Raw genomic sequence first — 20,090 nt, forward strand, 5'->3', positions numbered from 1 at the left:
TCTCTCTGGCTCACAATTTAGTCATTTATCAAATGAATGGGTAGAATTGAATATGAGCCTATGAATATTTGTTATTTAATTTTATTAGCATTAATTAATTATACCAAAGGGCTTCATTGTGCTTTACAGTATGCATATAATGTACTTTGATCAAATTAACTCATCCATGTTACTTGCTCTTCACTCTATTTCCTCCCAGTCCTTCCTTTTAAATAGTTTTAGTGTGTTTCATTATGCTCTTTTCATATATCTTATGTACTCCTACAATATCTCCCCCCTATTACCCTTTCTTTTCCTCTCTTCCCTAACCCACTGGTTCCCAACACCAAACAGTCCTCCTTTAATAACACGTTGGCTATCATTTAATAAAGTTCTATATCTTCTCTGCTATCCCCAAACATCTCATATATTACTAATATGAAAGTTTGTCCTATTAAGAAAGTTTCTCCCTTCCCTATGCAAACTGTGTCCTCTTGCAAGTTGCATCACATCCATGAACCCTTCTCCTTATATTAACTCAATAATGTATTCTTTGAAGGCAAAGCATACTCACCTATTAATGATGAGCTATAATCTGAAGACTTGAGCTCTACAGTCTCTGGCATAATTATTTACATTCGAGGGAATCATTGAATTTTTTTGGAGCAAAGTCTTTGTCTAACCGTTCTGCCTAATGATAACAATATTGCTTATAATTAATTTACTATGACTTATCAAATTATTTTATGAAAAGCTCTTGCTGAATGTATTATAGAGTCTATCTTATTTTTCCTGGCAAAAAAAGATTATCAAATATAGAATAGTTTGTATCTTTTTTTGACTCTTAAAAGTATTCAGTAATGTGGGCTGGGCTGTAGCTCAGTGGTACAGTGCTTGCCTAGCATGTGTGGGGCCCTGGGTTCGATCCCGGCACCAAAAAAGAAAAGACCCAAAAAAAGTATAAAAGTATTCAGTAATGTGATCAATATTACTTAATTATTAAGTAATAAGTAAGATGCCAAAATCTAAAATTGAGTCCCTGCTCTATGTCATGACATTATATTGATTTTACAACTCCTTGCTTCCATAAAGGGAACACCATTGCTTTTCTATGATGGCCTCTGAAACCAAGTGCCCTCTATTTTCTAAACTTTTTAAGTGATAACAGAGGAGAAATTTCACTTCTTGACCTTATCCTAAGCTTTACAAGAAGAGAAGATTATTCTGGGCATGGTGGTATGCACTGGAATCCCAGCAGTTGGGAGGTTGGAAACAGGACGATGGTGAGTTACGGGCCATTTGAATGTGAAATTTTGGCTGAGGACCAATGATGACCATGAAGATGTGGCAGGAAGAAAAACTTATTTGTGTCTCCTGAAATCCTTTTATGTGAGCTCTTTCTAAGTTAGTTTCAGCATCCCTGACTCCTAATATTAATTTTTCAAAGATTTTTTTTCCTAACTCCTAATTTTGATTCTATGTTTAAAGATGGATTTCCTGGGATCTGAATCTTCCCTTCTCCAGGAGCAATATCTGAAGTTTTAAGTTTGGATATAACCTTCATTGTCTTTAAGTGTCCTAAGAGTTCTTTTAGAATTCTAATATAATATATTTCCTTTCTTTCTAGAGACTCATTCCTTTTGAGAAGAGTGGAGGATGCTGGAGAATAAATGATTTGGTGATTATCAAAACCATGCTCATTTCCTCTTTCAGTTACAAAATCATATTTACTCCTTTCTGAAGGACTACCCAGACTTTGAGCTTATAGGGCTAGAGTCATAATATATGATTCATGGGCCCTTCTGGGATCTTGTTTTTCTGAATTTTCTTCTAAATGTGTGTCCACTTTCCCTCAAAGGACATAATTTCTACTTGAAGAACAGCTAATGGAGGGTAGCAAAGAGGACAGATAGCCTGTTCTTGGAAGTCACAGGAGAATCAGATATCAATGCTAAAGCAAAATGTTTCCCAAAGATTCAGATTCTCATGATTATGTTGAAATTGTCCCATAGGACAAATAATAAATCAAATGAAGGCAGGATTTTAGAGACTTTAGGAGTATGCAAAGCCCCTTCTCTAACAACTCATTTTTGTGTGTGACTCACCATGCAGTCACTATGCTTAAGTATCAAAGCCTCCAGAGGTGGAGACCAATTTTTAGTTATCTTTGTGTGGCTCTCATGTAAACCTCTATTTATTTTAATTTTAAAAATGATGCTTTGCTTTGTATCAGATCCATCTTATCTGGGATTCATCCTCTAATACTTGTGTTGCTTAATTTTGTGTCCAGTTGACTGGGTTAATGGATACTCAGAAATCTGGTAAAATATTATATCTGGAGCTCTCCTTACAGGGTGTTTAATATTAAAATCAGGAGTCTGAATGCTGATCTACCTTCACTAATGTGGGCAAGTACCATCCAATCATTTAGAATCCAAATATGACACAAAAGACAGAAGAACAATGAATCCCGTATCTCTCTGTTTTCGAGCTAGGACATACATCTTCTTCTACCCTCTAACGTCAAAGCTTCTACTTTTTGATCCTTCAGAATATTGAACTTACACCATTGGTTCCCCTCGTTCTCAAACTTTTAGAAGTGGACTGAATTACACAATCTGCTTTTCTTGTTTCTCAGACTGCATATTCATGTGAACTAATTCCCATAAAAATTTCTACTTATATAGCTACTTCTGTATCAATATCTCATCTTTGTTCTGGATTTTTCTGAAGAACATTGACTAATATATTTCTGTAGCTCTTTCTTTACTTTGGCCACAGTAAAACTCAGTGCAGCATTTTAAATCCACTTTATATATATTTTCTTAGCCAATTTTTAGGGTTAAACAGAAAAAAAAACATCCAAATTATGGAAGCTTAGTGGATTGAGTCAGTTAAAAGTTAAAAGCTTGTCCTTTCACATATAAGATGTAAGAAAGTAGGCTGCTCAGACCTGTCATAGAAATCCATAAGTACTCAGCGATTCTTCCTCCAGCTCACCACCAGCCAAGTCTGCTTTGAGGCTGAGGAAACCCTTATTGTCATAAGCCAAAAAGATGGCTAGAGCTCAAAATTACATTTGGTGTTTCAGGAGGCAATAAAAAAGGAACATAATGTAGAAGGTGAGGTTGGGAACCATAAGTCTCTGTCATAGGCAGTTTGGGGAGTTGCCTTTTAAGTTATAACACCATCTCTCTCTTTCTCTCTCTCTCCCTTTCTCTCCTATTGCCCCTCCCCCTTCTTTGGTATAGTTTATTTCTTTCCTTTTTTTTTTATCATTCCTAGACACATTTAGTAATTTGAAATATGCTCACTTTATTTTTAAGTCCACAGTATGAGTGAATCTGTGGACTAAAGTATAGGTCTTCACTGACCTACTATAGATGGATGACAAAGCACCTTCAGAGTTATTCCTTAGGTATAACTGGTTCCATCCGTGAGCCTTTTCATTCCCACATATCCCCCACTGGAGGCAGTCCTTTGCTCTATCTCAGTTCCTCATGTCCCCACTAAATATGACCTGTGCTTCATAGGTCATCCTATGTATGTAAATAATCAGTTATATTGGCAACATTGCACTCAGAAACATTCTCCCTCTTTAATATGAAAGAGCTGGAGAGTAAAGACAACCTGTCAAAAGTATCATTCAGGTAAAAACCAGCAGACTGTCTGACCTAGTAGTCAGACTTTCTGGGGTAATTATTTTCTACCACATACTTATATGTTTTTAGGCAAGCCAGTTAAGTTCTTTGGCCTTTATTTTTCTCCTCTACAAGATATGAATTTGAATAGTATTAATATCAAAGGGGCTTTGGTGAAAATTAAATGAGATGATGTATGCAAAGAATTTAGCACAAAGTTTGGCCTAAGGTTAGTGCTTAATAAGTTTTGGCAAACAGTGAAGAAATAGAAAAACCTAGAAAACAATGTGTAAATGAACACAATGTGTAACATGGACTTGTCCTGAGTTTAGATATGGCACAATCTCTGGGGGTCCAGAAGATGTGAGGAAGTATTTGCAGAGGAAACTATACAATTTCTCTGGCCAACTGTGCTTGCTTAGTAACTTTTTTTTTTTACAAAACTGCTGTCCAAGCTGCTAGCTGGGATTGAAAGATACAGTGATGGCTAGAGGGCCTATTTAGTAAGAGCAGAAAAATGCACTGGGAGTGAATTATTTTTCTGGACACAGAAGGCTGTGTCAGGAAGAATGGAGTGTCACATAGGCAGGTTGAACAAAAGCCAAAAATGATGGTTGCTCTGAGGGACATTTTCAAGTCGTGCACTGGGACATTCTCTGTGCTCCCACATATTTCCAAGTTCAGAGTCTTCCAAATAGCTCTTAGTTACAATTCCATAGAGGGGAGCACAGAGTGGTAAGAGAAGGTAAAAGCTAACATGATCCCTTAAGAATTATAGATAGCATCTAAGTGTCCTGTCAAAAGGGATTCATAAGATAAACAAAGAAATATCCATTCAATATGAGAGTCAATTTACTAAAACTCATGTCTCTTTAATGATGTGGAAGACTATGCCAAGAAGTAGTAGGTTCTTCAATGAGGGTTTCAAGCAAACACTGTTTAAACCCCCTGCCCCAAAGATAATGTATTTACTAAGGACAAGACATATTTTAATGACATCCAATCTCCGTGCTTCATCTTTTTACATTTTGAGTTGAATTAAAAACAACAAAGTAAACATTTATTTTACTAACTGAAAAAAGCCAACTTCATGGTTGAATTCAAGGTAGAAGTTATAATACTTGCTAAGAGCCTACTTTGCTAGAGACAATATCCTAGGTACTGTAGAGATGGAGTCCACTGAGCACAGCAACTGCCTTCAAAGCCTATAGTGAGGGTGAGGAAGGGTGAGTATTTTGCATTGATTGAATATTCATTATTTTCTTTCCAAAAGAAGAAAAAATATCGCTTATTGTAAACTACTTTCTACGTTCTGTTCTAGTCAATGTCAGTAAGGAACTCAGGCACAGGTCTCAAAGAGAAAGAACAGTGCTTATAGGTTCTGTCAGTCAAGAACTATTTTTTTTGGAGGATATATAGTAAAGTGAACAGGAGTAAAGGAGAAAATTTACACATTTAGCCCACATGCAGTAGAAAAGGGAAGGAAAGGACATTTAGTGTCTGTCAGGACTTGCAGTAAATACAGATCTCATAAGGTAAGAGAAAAGACCGGCTGATAATGGAGCAGCAGGAAATACGCTTTGACGTATATAAATACTATTGGTGTAAAACTGGCTGACAGATCCATTGTGTGCATGCTGTAAGTATTGGCTTCTAACGACTCAGCAAAGAAGTGTTGTTTTGCTTGAAAAAAAGATTAAGAGGCTACCCCTTCCTCCAGGTTGGTCTGAAGACAAGGGGTAATTGCAAGGTATTAAGATAAAAAAAATCTGACATTCTTACCACACTGTGGAACTAACCCTTGATACAATTCATATTCCCTATGACCAGGTTGAAATTAGACCTCAGCCAAATAGACATCTTTCTTTAGCTGCATTTCATGTTCTTCCTTGCTTCCCCAACTCCTTTAGAGATTTCTCTGTAATATCTTCCCCAATAAGCAATTTACAAAGCAATCCCGAGCTCTCTGCTTCTAGGAAACCCAACCCAAGGACTACTGACTTTTTAATGTTTTTTTTTTATCCCATTCAGTTATTTCCTATAACCCTAAGAATTAGTTTTCATACCTTGATTGGAATAAAGGACTGTGTCCTGAGGGCTTATTGATTTAAGTGCACACATCATGATACTCTCTTCATGCATGCACAACATGAATTATTTGATCAGGTTACATCCATGCATCTTGAAAGTGAATACTTATTGTCTTAATAACATGTATCAATAGTCCTCATTAAAATCTGGCATTAATGATACATGAAGTTTGCATGGCCATGCATTCCAATAAATAGCATGTCATATTTATTTCCATTTAGCACCTCTCCTCTTGTACAGAAATTACTGGGCATAGTGTTCCCATTCCTATCAAATGTATTAGGAAACTGGAGTGCTTAGAGAACAAAAGTCTAGAAGCACAGAGCAATAGAATCTGAACTATAGTCTGTCTTCTGATTCTCAGCCTCGTGTATTTTCCACCACACTAAGAGAGGAAAATGTTGAGTGTCCACAGATGCTATCTTCCCTTCCTTTCCCTTGCTTTTCTTTCCCTTCCCTCCTCCCCCACCCTCCTCTTTCTTCCTTCCTTTCTTCCTTCTTTCCTTCCTCCCTTCCTTCCAGTTTGAAGACCAACCCATACACTACCATATGTTTCTAAAGAGAATGCATTATGATTCCTTCTCAGCTTTTTGAGCAAAGTAGATACTTGGATCTATCCACTCTAGAAGCAATAGGGAAAGAACCAAATGGTGGAACAAGCCTAAAAGCCCAATATCTATGGAGGTGAAAATAGTAGAAAAAGTAGTAAAAAATTCCATGAAGATCCTATGCTTCAGCTACTATTCCACAAAATGTCCAAAGAGATCCAAGAATTTCTGGCATTTAACCACATTTAAATCCACAGTTCTCTTTTGTGCTTCATTGGGATTATCATCATTTATCGAAATTCTTAGTTTGGTGTCTAGAGTTTTTTTTGTCCTGAATTAAAATAGTACTGTTTCTTATAACAGGATTATTGAATATTTATTAACATACATTTTGACCCTTGATGATGTGGGAAACTGGAAATTTGAGATGAAGGAAAGAAATACCAGAATTGTTCCAAGGACAGAACAATCTGTAGATGTGTAACTTCAAAAATCCAGATTCAACCTAATCTTATTTTAGATCTCTAGTCAACATTGATTGAATGTCTTTTCTGTATCTAGCTGACTGTGTATGGCTATGACCACAAGAGTAAAATATAAAACATGTTTCTTTTGAGCTCACAAACCCACTCTGTGGCACAAGACTACAAATAAACCAATCAAATATTTATTCACAGAATGTTTGAATTTAACATTCTATCTGAAGACCAATGTATGTATAAGTATAGTGGAAGACATCATAATCTAGAAATAAAGCACTTTCCAATGGTATATAATTGCAGACATTGTAAATGTTCTTTTAAATACAAAATTTTCCTGAATGTTAAGAAACTTCAGGCAAACCTAGGTTAATTGTTTGCTGTGCAACTAATTGTGTCGATTAGGCAAGTGACTTAACTTTTTCAGTGTCCAGTTTCTCTGAATATAAAAGAAAAGTCCAAGCCACATGATTGAGGATTATGGGTGCTTGAAATATTTAGTGAAATTTTTAATGACTGTGAAATTTAACATTTTTTGAATTGAACTAAAGTCCTACAATGTGTAGAGGTTTTCCTGGCCCTTAAAAGAATTCCTCTGGCGTTTGAATTCCACTGAAACATCCTCTAAAGTAAGTTTGAATTTCCCCTACGTATAGAATTTGGTGATGGGCAGGTTGCCTGGAAAGATATTTCACTGCAATTAGTTTTCTTTATTTCCTGACAGAGGGTTTCAGAGCCTAGAGGCAACTTCCACTAGGATAAAAATACTCTGCACTGTCAGTAAAAGATATTCTTATATAACACACACCAATTTCTTTCCCCCATTTTGCAAGTACTCAGAGGAGTGGTAGAGTTTACTGACATACTCAAGCAGGTCAACATGCATTAATGCTTTATTCCTCATCTGATGTAATGAGAACATTGCTGATTTCAATTCCTCTCTGGATAAGTTGCAAAATGTGAATGTCAGGTCAAGGGTAAATATTATTTTCATTTTTACTTATGGGTGCTCTTTCTTTTAAAAATAATATTGGAAACTAATAAGAACACTTCATTAAAACAGTAGTTATCATCTTGGGATGATTTTGCCCCCTGCCTAGGGGACATTTGGCAATGACTAGAGATATTTTTGTCACAACTGGAGAAATGCTGCTGGCATACATAGTAGCCAGGGAAATAACTAAACATCCTACAGTGAGCAAGATGGCCCTCATCCCCACAAAAGGAATAATGAGACCCTAAATTAAGGGATGAGAGAAATTGCCTTATATTTAATGTTTATCCATATAAATATAGCATCTGGTTTTATTTATTCTATTCTTATTTTCTTTCACAAGCAAATATGAATTACATCATTATAATTATGATTGCATTTAATTTAGCACTTTCATTTTATTAATAATACATTCTAAACATTTCAGCATTTATGTGTTTAACTTTGTAATTATCATATTAGTGATTGCCTATTAACCCATTTGGTTGATCTATTGCAACATTGAATATAATTCTTCCATTGTTGGTCATTCAGGCTGTTTCCAACATATTCCCTTATTTTGAATGAGTTATTTTGGAAGATTTTCAGGGATGTAAATTACTGTGCCATCAATAAGATTTTTTTTTTAAGACTTCAGCTTTCCAAAAGTTTTACATAGTTACTCTTTGAAAGCTGGGATGTGGTTTGACTAACATCATTTAAAAGCAGTACTTAACAATGGTATAAATTTAAGTATTTAACTCCTTTTTTATCTCATAAAAATGCAATAATGAAGAACAAAGCCAAACTTGGATTACTTCTTGTTTCAAATCTCTAAAATCATATTTATTTTCCCTAAAAAGGGAAGGTAACTCCAGTCCTTCGTTCCCATCTACCTAACTTTCCAGAGAAGCACATATACTGCCAAGCTCTGGGAAGATTCAAAAATGACCACAATAGTGCAAGTGACCTTCAAATATTCCTACAGTTTAGTTCTATATTCCTAAAGGAGGAAAAAATGGAAAATGGACATTATCTTGGAATTCATGTCTGTGAACAGAAATCATTTTCCACAACAGGGTTTCTTTTGCTCTAAAGGAAAAAAAAATGATATTCTAACATTGCATTTTTCCAACCATTCTGACCTCCATCATCTAACCTATATCAACCCTGGTGCTAGAACATAGTGAATTCCCCTCTTTCTCTTGAATTGGATACTTTTCTTCTTGATTAAGGGATGAGCCAAAAAAGTGATTTCAGAAATGCTTCAGTAGACAAAATTTGTGATGGTTGAATAAGTACTGAAAAGATTTAAAAAGTCATCCAACAAGCAATATTATAGAAGGTAACTCAGAGCAAGTAGAACTTAGGGTACTGTGCATGGTTAGTTGCATTTGATTGTATAAGCAGCATAAAAAGGATGCCCCATGAAGTCAAGTTCACAGAGCACTGAGTGAATGTATAGAAATCCAGCACAGCATTCAAGTTCCTCATTTTAGAGAGCCTTGCCTGATCCTCTGAGTAGAAAGGGATCCATTCCTTTTATTTTTCCTGCAGTTTGAATGGATTCCCCAAAACTGATGTCTTAAAAACTTGTTCCCTAAAGTGACACTGTTAGGACTTGGAGCCTAAAGAGAAATATTATGATCATGGGGGCACTGTCCTCATGAATAGATTAACTCCATGATCTCAGAAGAGGGTTCATTATAAAAGGACATTTGGTTCCCTTTTGCTTTCTCTTTCTCTTGCTTCCTGCTGCCCTCTCTTTCCTCTCACAGTTCTTCAGTGGAGTGATGGAACAAGAAGGCGGTCAGTGGTTGCAATCATTGGAACTTGGACTTCCTGGTCTCCAGGACTTTGGAAAATAAATTTTTGTTCATTATAGGTTACCTGGTCTATTACAGCTTCACAAAACAGACTAAGTTATTATTCAAAAATAATGTCTCAAATTCTTAATTTTTTCAAGCACAGTGAACTCAAGTCCTACGTTACTTATATTTTAATTAATTGAGTCTCTTTCCTTGTGATTTTTCCTTATTAGCATAAATTAATTATACAAAAGCTTGTCAATGATAGTTACAACATGCAATGGTGTACTTTTATCAAATTCATCACATCTATGCTACTCTTAACCGCCCTCACATCTTCCCCTGTCCTTTCCAATAGGTTTTGGTGGGTTTCTTCCTCTTTTTAATAAAAAGATACACAAGAATATCCATTTTGAGGGTTGCTTCATTTTCTACCTTTTAAATTTTATTCCATTATATTTATGATACATTGTCTGGTTCCACTTGACAGCTGAGAAAATATACTATCCCATTAAGTGGTTTTAATAAAAAGACCAATGAATGTTTATCAAATATTATAATTAAAGAAAGACCAGAGAAGCTGAACTTTACATTATGTATATTATGTTTGCAGATGCTTGATTTCATTTGGAGGTTACAGAGAGAAAATTTCTGATTCCTATAGCTTTCAGTATCACAAATTTGAGATCTTTTTATTTAGGAGCTAAGACAGAGAAAATGAAGAAATAAAAGAGAATCCAAATAATAAATCAATGAAAGGGAGGAACTTGAAGGAATTAATTATCTATTGCTGCATAAGATACTACCCTGAAGCTTAGTAGTCTGAAACAATAATAATGATCTCACAGTTTCTCTGTGCTAGGAATCCAGGAGAACTTTGCTACATCCTAGGGCACAAGGTCTCTCACAGAACTAGAGTTGGAATGACAAACAAGTGTCTGTCAAAGCAAGACACAACTGGGGAAGTGCTTCTTCCAAGCCCATTGCAAGGCTGTTAAAAAGCAAAACTCTAGCTCTTTCATAGCTGGTTGCTGAAAACTTTAATTCCTTACCATGTGGGCCTCTTCACAAGCAGAGGGAGTGCTCTTCAACAAGATGAAATTCATGTTCTGTATGTATTATCAAGTTGGAAGTGCTATTCTGTAACTGGTATCATATGTTTATTAGAAGTAAGTCAATGGGTGCAGCCTTCAGACAAAGAGGGAATTGGGTATATGCGTCAATACCAGAAATGGAGGTCTCTGCAAGCCAGTTTAGAGAAGGCCTATGGTGTGGGTCAACAAATTGACAGGAAAATTCTGAGAATAAGGTTGGTTTTAAAAATTACGAAAAAAAGACAAGTAAGCTGGTAGAGAGTGTCAATTGGAAGAAAAAAACAAGGCAGCAGAGCAAAGTAAAACTAGTTAAATTGGGAAGCCTGAAAACCAAGTGTCCTTACCCCCACACTTCCCATTTTTAGCCAAAGTATATTTTTTAATCCTGAAGTTGCCCTAATGAGCGTAAAGAACCTGTTTAGAGAAATTGTCTTCAAATCAAATCTTCCAAGAGTAGCAAGCAAATGCATCCACCCAGACACAGACTGCTGTTTGTATCCTGCATCATGACTGACTGTCTCATTGGGCCTGGAACAACCTTTTTAAAAAGAAGTTTTGATCCTGTAGCCTGGGGAAGAACGTGCTGCAAAATTCTTGACCTTTTCCAGTGTTCCTAGGGGCCAAAAGTGTTTAGAGAAGTGAAAAATTTAATTTCTCTGCTTGACTTGTCATTCAGACCTCGAAAAGAAAAGAGAAACAGATAGACCATTGCAAATATCCACATAGCATTGCTCCAAGTCCTTCAGGGAAGGGAAAAAATTTGGAAACTGAAGACACCTTGCTGCCCCATGCTGGACAGAAATGAGAGAGTATAGTCATTGGATATGAATGGGCATTTCTCCCAAAATGGTCTTTATTTTTTTCACCAAATAATTTTTCACATGCTTTAAAATTATATTATTGCAATTCATCTACACTTTCCTATATTTCAAGTCTGAGCAGTTTTGTATGATTATAAAAAACAAAAAGGAAGATGAATTCAAAGCCCTTATTCTCATATCAAAATCCTCCCACCCCGATCATTATATGACTTACATCCCAAAGATTAAGTTTATTTCCTGTCCACTCATAATTTTAAGGAGAATCCTAAGAATTTAATAGATTTCTGTATAATAAAGGCTGGTGCTCAATTCAGTTTCAAAATGTTTCTTATGATCCTACCAGTTTATGCATACATTTTCAAAAATAATCAGTCATTAACATCTTTCACAAATATTTCTTCCTCTGCGTGAAATTTTTTTTTCCCTACAGCTTTCTCTCCCTGGATAGGTATAATTTTTCACTTGATGATTCATTTAGTATTCAGCTCTTTCATAAAACTTTTCTTATCTATGCTCCACCTTGATCAGATTGTGTTTGCTAGGCTTACTATAATAGAAACCTGGGTATAGACTGATCAGAACTTATCACAGTACACTCTAATTGTACAGTGAAAATAGAACTGTGTCCTTTTATCTGTAAATTATTAACACCTTGTATTACTCAAAATATTTGCTCATTATATATTTGTTGAACAACAAATAAACAAAAATTACTTACTTAGCTAGGTTTTAAAACATATGCTAGAAACTTTTCCTTCTTTCCTTGATATTCTGTGCAAAGAAATTACACCTACATATTATGCCAAATTGACAATGCAAAAGCGGTCTCTAACACCCCAACACTGGAGGTATTTATTAGAAACAAATAATTAAATCCGGCTTACATTCAGGACAAAGGTATCGTGCGTTGGATAACCATTGTCAGTTGGGAAAAGGATATTTGACCCTATCTGTGTCAATGCAAATACAATCTCAGAGATCTTAACCTAGTTTCTATTGAATATTTGAATTGAGCAGTCATGTGGAGTCCAAACAGAGGCAGTCATTGTCATGCCTCATGTAAATGGAACAGGGTGGTACTCCCTTTGGAGACAATAGTGAGCAGGACTGGCAACTTTAGACAGAGCTCTACTAACAGCAAATTCAGTTGACTGCAGGTTTCCAATGCTCTCCATCTGTTTAGAATGTTAATGTGCCAGAGTGGAGATCGGCAAAGGCATCTTTTCATCTCTGCAGAGCCAATGTAGATGCAAACCTGTTTGACTTTCAGCAATAGTTCATCAATTTTCTGAGCTATGGTATAATTCAAAATCTAGGTGGACAGAAAATACAGCCAAGGTCAATACACATGCATTGTTTAAAAAAAACTGAGATGAAATAGATTTTCCCCTGTCAAATCTATGTAAACTTAAAGTAGTTACATGACATTAATGAAAAAAATCCCTTCAAAGTGAGAGGATATTTTGATGCTTAGAGGAAGATGGTATTTAGTTTAAGACTTTAGGTAGAAAATCTTACTTGTAAGCTGTTATTGATTTTGATATTGATAATGATATAGTTTTCAAATAGGTAATATATATAAATATTTGAGTAGAACTAGAATCTGCCTAAATTATATAGTGAACTATTCTAAGATATATGTATGTACTTATATGTATGTGTTTTTATAGATATGTATAATGGACATGTAAATTCATATTAAATATAATTTATCAGCTATGTATTAAATATTAGAGAAGAGAGAGTTAGTTAAAATTAGAGTTAGAGAAAGTTAATTAGAGTTAGAGTTAAACAGAATAGAGGAGCCAGATATGAATCCACACAACTACACCCACCTTATTTTTGACAAAGGCTCTAAAAATATATGATGGAGAAAAGACAGCCTCTTCAACAAAAGTTGTTGGGAAAAGTGATTAGCCATCTGCAAAAAAATGAAACTAGATTCATGTTTATCACCCTGTACTAGTATTAACTCAAAATGGATCAAGGACCTTAACATCAGACCCCAAACTCTAAATGTGGTACAGGAAAGAGTAGGAAACACTTTGGAATTAATAGGTATAGGCAAGGATTTCCTCAATGGAACCCTAGCAGCTCAGCAACTAAGAGATAGCATAGATAAATGGGACCTCATAAAACTAAAAAGCTTCTGCACAGCAAAAGAAATGGTCTCTAAACTGAAGAGACCACCCACAGAGTGGGAGAAAATATTTGCCAGCTATACATCAGACAAAGGACTGATAACCAGAATATACAGGGAACTAAAAAAACTAAACTCTCCCAAAATCAATGGACTAATAAAGAAATGGGCAACTGAACTAAACAGAGCTTTCTCAAAAGAAGAAATTCAGATAGCCAAAAAACACATGAAAAAATGCTCAACATCTTTAGCAATAAAGGAAATGCAAATCAAAACCACACTAAGATTCCACCACAACACTGTCAGAATAGCCATCATTAGAAACACCACCAACAATAGGTGTTGGCTAGGATTTGGGAAAAAAAAGAACCCTTGTATACTGCTGGTGGGAATGCAAACTAGTACAACCACTCTGGCAAAAAAATTGGAGGCTTCTTAAAAATCTAAACATAGATCTACCATATGATCCAGCAATCCCACTCCTGGGGATATACCCAAAGAAATGTGACACAGGTTACTACAGAGGCACTTGCACACCCATGTTTATTGCAGTGCTATTCACAATAGCCAAGTTATGGAAACAGCCAAGATGCCCCACTACTGATGAATGGATTAAGAAAATGTGGTATTTATACACGATGGAATTCTACTCAGCCAGGAAGAAGAATGAAATCTTATCATTTGCAAGTAAATAGATGGAACTGGAGAACATCATTCTGAGTGATGTTAGCCAGGCTCAGAAGATCAAAAATTGTATGTTCTCCCTCATATGCTGACTTTAGATCAAGGGTAAACACAACAAGGGGATTGGAGTTTGATTGCATGATAAGGCATGAGCACACAAGGGAGGTATAAGGATAGATAAGACACCCAAAAACCAAGATAGTATTTGACATCCTCATTGCAAAGGAACTAATGCAGAAACTTTAAAGCAACAGAGGCCAATAGGAGAAGGGGATCAGGAACTAGAGAAAAGGTCAGTTTGAGAAGAATCAACTTAGAATGTAACACATTTGCATATGGAAGCAATGCTAGGAATCTCCCTGTATAGCTATCCTTATCTAAACTAGCAAAAATGCTTTGTCCCTCTTTTTATTGGTTATACTCTCTCTTCAACAAAATTAGAGATAAGGGCAGAACAGTTTCTGCCTTGAAGTGAGGGGTGGGGGGCAAAGGGAGAGGACGAGTGGTAGGGAGGAGAAATGACCTGAATACTGTATGCTCATACGAATAAACAAAAATAAAATAGAATTAGAGTTAGAACTGCCTTTGGCTCTATGTCAGGTGTTTTAGAAACTGAGTTAACCTTGGCTTTAAGAAGACTTTAGAAAAATTTGACTTGCTCTCAGAGATTCTTAGTGTCTTGAGAAAAGTTGGATAGAGCAATATGAAATTGGAAGGGTCCTGAGAGGCCATTTAGTCCTCTATACCTCTCATACAATGAAGAAGCTAATACTCAGTGAAGGAAAGTTAGGGGAAAACAGTCACAGGACACTTGGTTCTCAGGAGTCTTAGGTCAATATGTAAGAAACTTCAATTATTTCTCTTATCAAACATAGGAGTTTTGTTTAGGGTTTAAGATGTTCAGAATATCATGTTTGAAGGCTGATTTGCAAAATTTTATTTGTTTATGCAGGCAAGTAATGAAATCTCTATGAATCTACATTTTCTTATCTTTGTTTGTAGGATTGCTGTGCAAATGGTATGTTAATATCCATAAAGTACTGGGAACAGATTATAATCTGCTACGTATATTACATATTACATATTATAACATAATATATTCTCAATGAGTGTAATATATTGTTCTTAGTAGTATTATAGTCATTATTATAGTTCCTTGTGACAGTGACCATATGTTAATACTTTGATAAGACCGATTGATTAATAAAGGAATCATTGATATTACCAATATTGTGAGGTGTGCAAATGGTGTTATCTTTGCACACCAATAGCTGCCTGAGAGTTTATGTTCTATAGGGTAAGGGCTGCATTTTCTATTTGAATTGCTCTAGCACTAACGCCCTAGCAAATGTTCTAGGATATGTTAATTAGGAGTATCCCAATGGTGTGAAGGGCAAAAAATGAGTTTATGATAGTGTCAGTAATGGTGCTCAATTGAGAACTTTTAAAATGTACCTTTTGTATAATCATCATTATAACCATCATTATCCTTCCCACCATTATTATCACTGCTACAATTTATCTAGAGTTCACTACATGGAAATACTACTCTAATATTGTCAGTAAATTATCACAAATTGGTTGTTAGGAATGATTACATTTTTATCACAAGTGAGAAAGCATACTTTTATTAACTTAGGTAATAATTTTCTTTGTAGACTTCAAACCTATAGATTGTTTGGTATTTCACAATTGTAGTCTTTAACTATTGCACCCTGTTGCCTATTCACTCATTTATCCAGTCATTAATTCTTTCAACATTCATAAGCACTTAGTATGTGGTGGGCTGTATCCTAAAGCAACGTGTAGCAGCATTTCATCTTGTACACATAAGAGCAATTTTCCAGAGACTATATGAGGCATCCCTGGTTTGCTTTGCCCAGGTATGCGTATTTCACCCACAGTCCTTACCTCTGTCTCTATCCATCCCATTCCCTATGTTCTCATTTTCCCACTCGTGAATGGGAAAGAAAAAGAAACCCAATAGCCCTGTTAATTCTCTTAGTGACAGAGCCAAGTTTTCTTGGCTCTGAAGGACTTGCCCTCCTGACTCAATACACCGTGTACCAAAGGTAATCAGGGCAACTTATTTAAAACTTACGATCTAATTAGTGGCTTTTAATGGTAGTTAATTACATAGAGAGCAACAAAGCAGTTACATTTCAACTAAGCTTTTTCCCAGACTGAGACAGGAACGGGTATTTATTCAGAGTCATAAAGGAGAGGGGACACTAGAGTTAACATCTAATTACACATTATTGTCCATGGTAATTATGAGCAATGTGATTTTATTTATCTGACAATTATAGGGACTTTGCAAAAATCTTTGACCTGAGAGTCTTGGAAAGGAGACAGTAAAGGAATCAAGTACAACACAGTGTCCAGGCATATTTTTTTAAAAATTTATCCAAGTGACTATAAGTTGCGATGGTCAGGTCAAAAAAATGAAAGAAATTCTTTCATTTCTACTAGAATGATAATAGAAGGTATTTTGAAACATAAATAATGTAAGTTTAAACTAATTAGTGAAAACTCTATTTCAAATACTAACTTCACTACTTGCTAGCTTGGCAAGAAACTAATCATTTAGAGCCTCAGTTTTCTAAAAATAATATTTACCCTGAATATCACATAGAGACATGAACTCATTTGTCTCTTAACTGTTTATTGCATGAGTATTTATAGTAGCTTCAGAATTAAAGAGGAATATGGCATTCTCTTTGCCCCGAAGTTTTCAAGGTTAGTCAGAAAGATAAATATGCAAGTAAATAGCTTTAATAGCACAATTTCAGGTTATAGAAATAGTGTTTTGATATTATATGAAATTGATTTAATGTCATGTCATAATGATTAAATATTAGTTGACCTAACTGAGTACTATAATTGTTCTATAATCATAACACTTGCCTACTTCAATTTAATAGATATTAACTGAGAATAGAATACATTCTGGATATTCCATTTAGCAGTCTGAGGAAGGCACTACCTTCATTAAGACTTATTTAACATGCAGTGTTATTTCAATCGTGTTGTGAAGATCCCAGTTTCTAAGAATTTTGTATAGTTAGCCTCACTACACATCTTGTCTTCTCTGAAGCAGATAGCACCCTTCGTGGTAGAGGCTTGACTCTGGCATCAAACAGATTTGAAGTCAAATTTGTATCTAAACTTTCGTACTTCTATTAGCATTGGGAGGCTTGACTTATCCATCTGCAAAATAGCTGAAAAGCAGTGTAACACATTTGAAAAAACAAGTGCCCCAACTTATTTCGTGTCCTGCCGATACTGTCTGCTTTAGTATTATTTGATCCAGTTACCCCTAATGAAATAGTACTATCTATAATGATTGTTAAAATCTAGGCTTGGAAGCAAAATGGTGAGAGAGAGAAAGTTTGTAGACTCAAACATCTTCTATATTAACCCAAGTATGTTCTTACATCTCGTCTTTATGGTTCCATTTCTTTACCTTGAGTTTTGCAGTTAAATCACTGAAAAATAAGTATCTAGCCCCTCTCTGTGGCACTTTTGAATTTTCTTTCAATGTAACAAGGAATATTGGTTTTTAGATAAATACAGGTTAACACATAAAAATACCAAAAAATGGGGAATGGTTCCAAATTTTGAATCACAAGGTTTGGGTTTTTTCCTCTGTTTGTTCAAAGGTTACATGGCCCTAGATGTGTCATTGTTTCATACTTCTGTTACTGAGTTTCTAAAATGGAGTGGAGTAGCAGGGGTGGGAGGATTGCAAAGTTCTTTGCATTATTATTAATCAATGCTTCTAAAATATTTTATTTTCATTTCCCTTCTCTCCTACTGTGTCCTTGGTAACATAAAGAGGTTCAACTCTACTATTCTACACCCAGGTTTTATTCATCTTAAATATATTTTTGAATGTGTATTTTATCTTCTGCAATTTTTTATTTGTTAAATATTTTGACTTACCAGTGAGATAAAAAGAGCAAGAAATATGCTATAAACTTCCTTTCAATCCCCCATCATCCTTAGGGTTATGAGCACTTGAGTAGCAGTAGCTGAATGTCTCTATCAACTCACTATAGAATATGGTTATGAATAGGGAAGGTGTATAAAAATTGTCCTTTTAGTAACCAAGAGTAAAGGATGGAAAGCATACAAAGAATGTTTTGTTTTAGTCTGTACTTCATATTCATAAAACTCTGTACAGTGAATTTCTAATTTCTATTTATGTTTTACTTCTAAAATGCAAACTCATAAGGGGAAAAATTCTGGAAGCTGGAAAAAGATTGCTCAGGGCATGTCATATGTTTGTGGGATTGGATGGGTGGTGTGATGGTAAACGGGCATGTGAATTGGCTCTAAGCCTGGCTCTGTCACTAAATCACTTAGTGGTCTCAACTAAGTCACTTCACTTTTGACTCTGGTGAGCTGGCCATGCCCTACTAGGGCACTGACCCAATAAGAATTTCAATTTATGTTCCCAGGCAAAGCTTACAATTGTTGGAGTGATTCTATGAAGTAGTTCCAGACACTGCTATAAATAGCAGAGACTATTTGGGGCCTACTACAGTGAGTCAGACTAGAGAAACCACCATAGACCAGGCTGGTAGCAGTGGAGTTGATGGTAGGTGGTCAGATTTATATTTCAAGTTCTATTTTTCATTATGTAACCTACAGACCTTAATCTTTAATTACAGTCACTCAACTACGTGAGATGCTATAAACTTCTAAGCACTAAAGATGTAAAATTCAATAGGAAATATCTCTTTCTCTTAGCTATACCTATTGATTACAGCTCTATTTCCCTGTCAAGATTGCTACAGTTTCTTTCATTTTACTATTATTTATTTTTATAACTTTTCATGATTCATAGGTATAAATCAGTCACAGTCTAATGGAAAGAAACTTAGAAGCTAAATTATAATAGTGAAATATTGCATGCAACTGGTGTCTAAAAATAACTGCTCACGGCCCAGGTTTTATTAGTTTTTCTCATACATTTAGTAAAGCAGGTCTTCAGATTTAGTGTCAGCCTAAACCATGCAGAGCCCTCAGTGATTTGATGGATCAGTTCCTTCTTTGTCCTTCAGAACCTCCCTGGTCTCTGACAATTACTCCACCAGGGACTCTCTAAATCAAATTACGTGGCATTCAATAAGAATGACTGCTAGGGGGTTGCATGGAGTAGTCAGAGTCAACTTTGTAAATGAAATTCCAATGAAATGGAAAACCAGGCTTTTAAGATCGATGTATATCAAAGTCGGATTGAGAAAAACCATATTGCAAACTTCTGAGAAACTGGAGTTCACAAAGTATTTGTGCACTGTGTATTCTTTGTCATTATGTAAACAGGTGTGGTTAACATGTGCCTACTGAAATATGGGTAATACTCTTTCCATTCTTGATTTAGTTAATCTACCAAGATGTCTTTTGGCAGCATCAGTGTTTAATCCACCCCAGTAATTGTCTGAGGATGATAGAGGCTCTGAGTAAATACTTTTGCGTGTGTTTCCCATAGATTCTCTTCACAGCATTGACTTACAAGAAGAATCCTAAATAAAGTTGAAATGTTGAGTTATCTAATACAACTGTATGATTCCTAGGAAATTCATCCACAGGCAAGGGCTACTAGGCCATAGTCACAAGATTAATAAGTGGTATCCTCAGCATCTTAAGCAATTACTGACCTCTACATTATTCTGTCACACTGAGTTGAACACCATTCTTAATAATCCAGTGACCACAAACAAAAGGATTTCAACAGGAAGAAATTATTTCTTGTTCTCATTGTAATATATTAACATATGAGGAAAAACTATATCCCATCAAATGAACACTGATACTCAAAGTTTT

This window comes from Castor canadensis, chromosome 13, assembly GCF_047511655.1.
Source record: "Castor canadensis chromosome 13, mCasCan1.hap1v2, whole genome shotgun sequence".
NCBI lineage: Eukaryota > Metazoa > Chordata > Mammalia > Rodentia > Castoridae > Castor > Castor canadensis.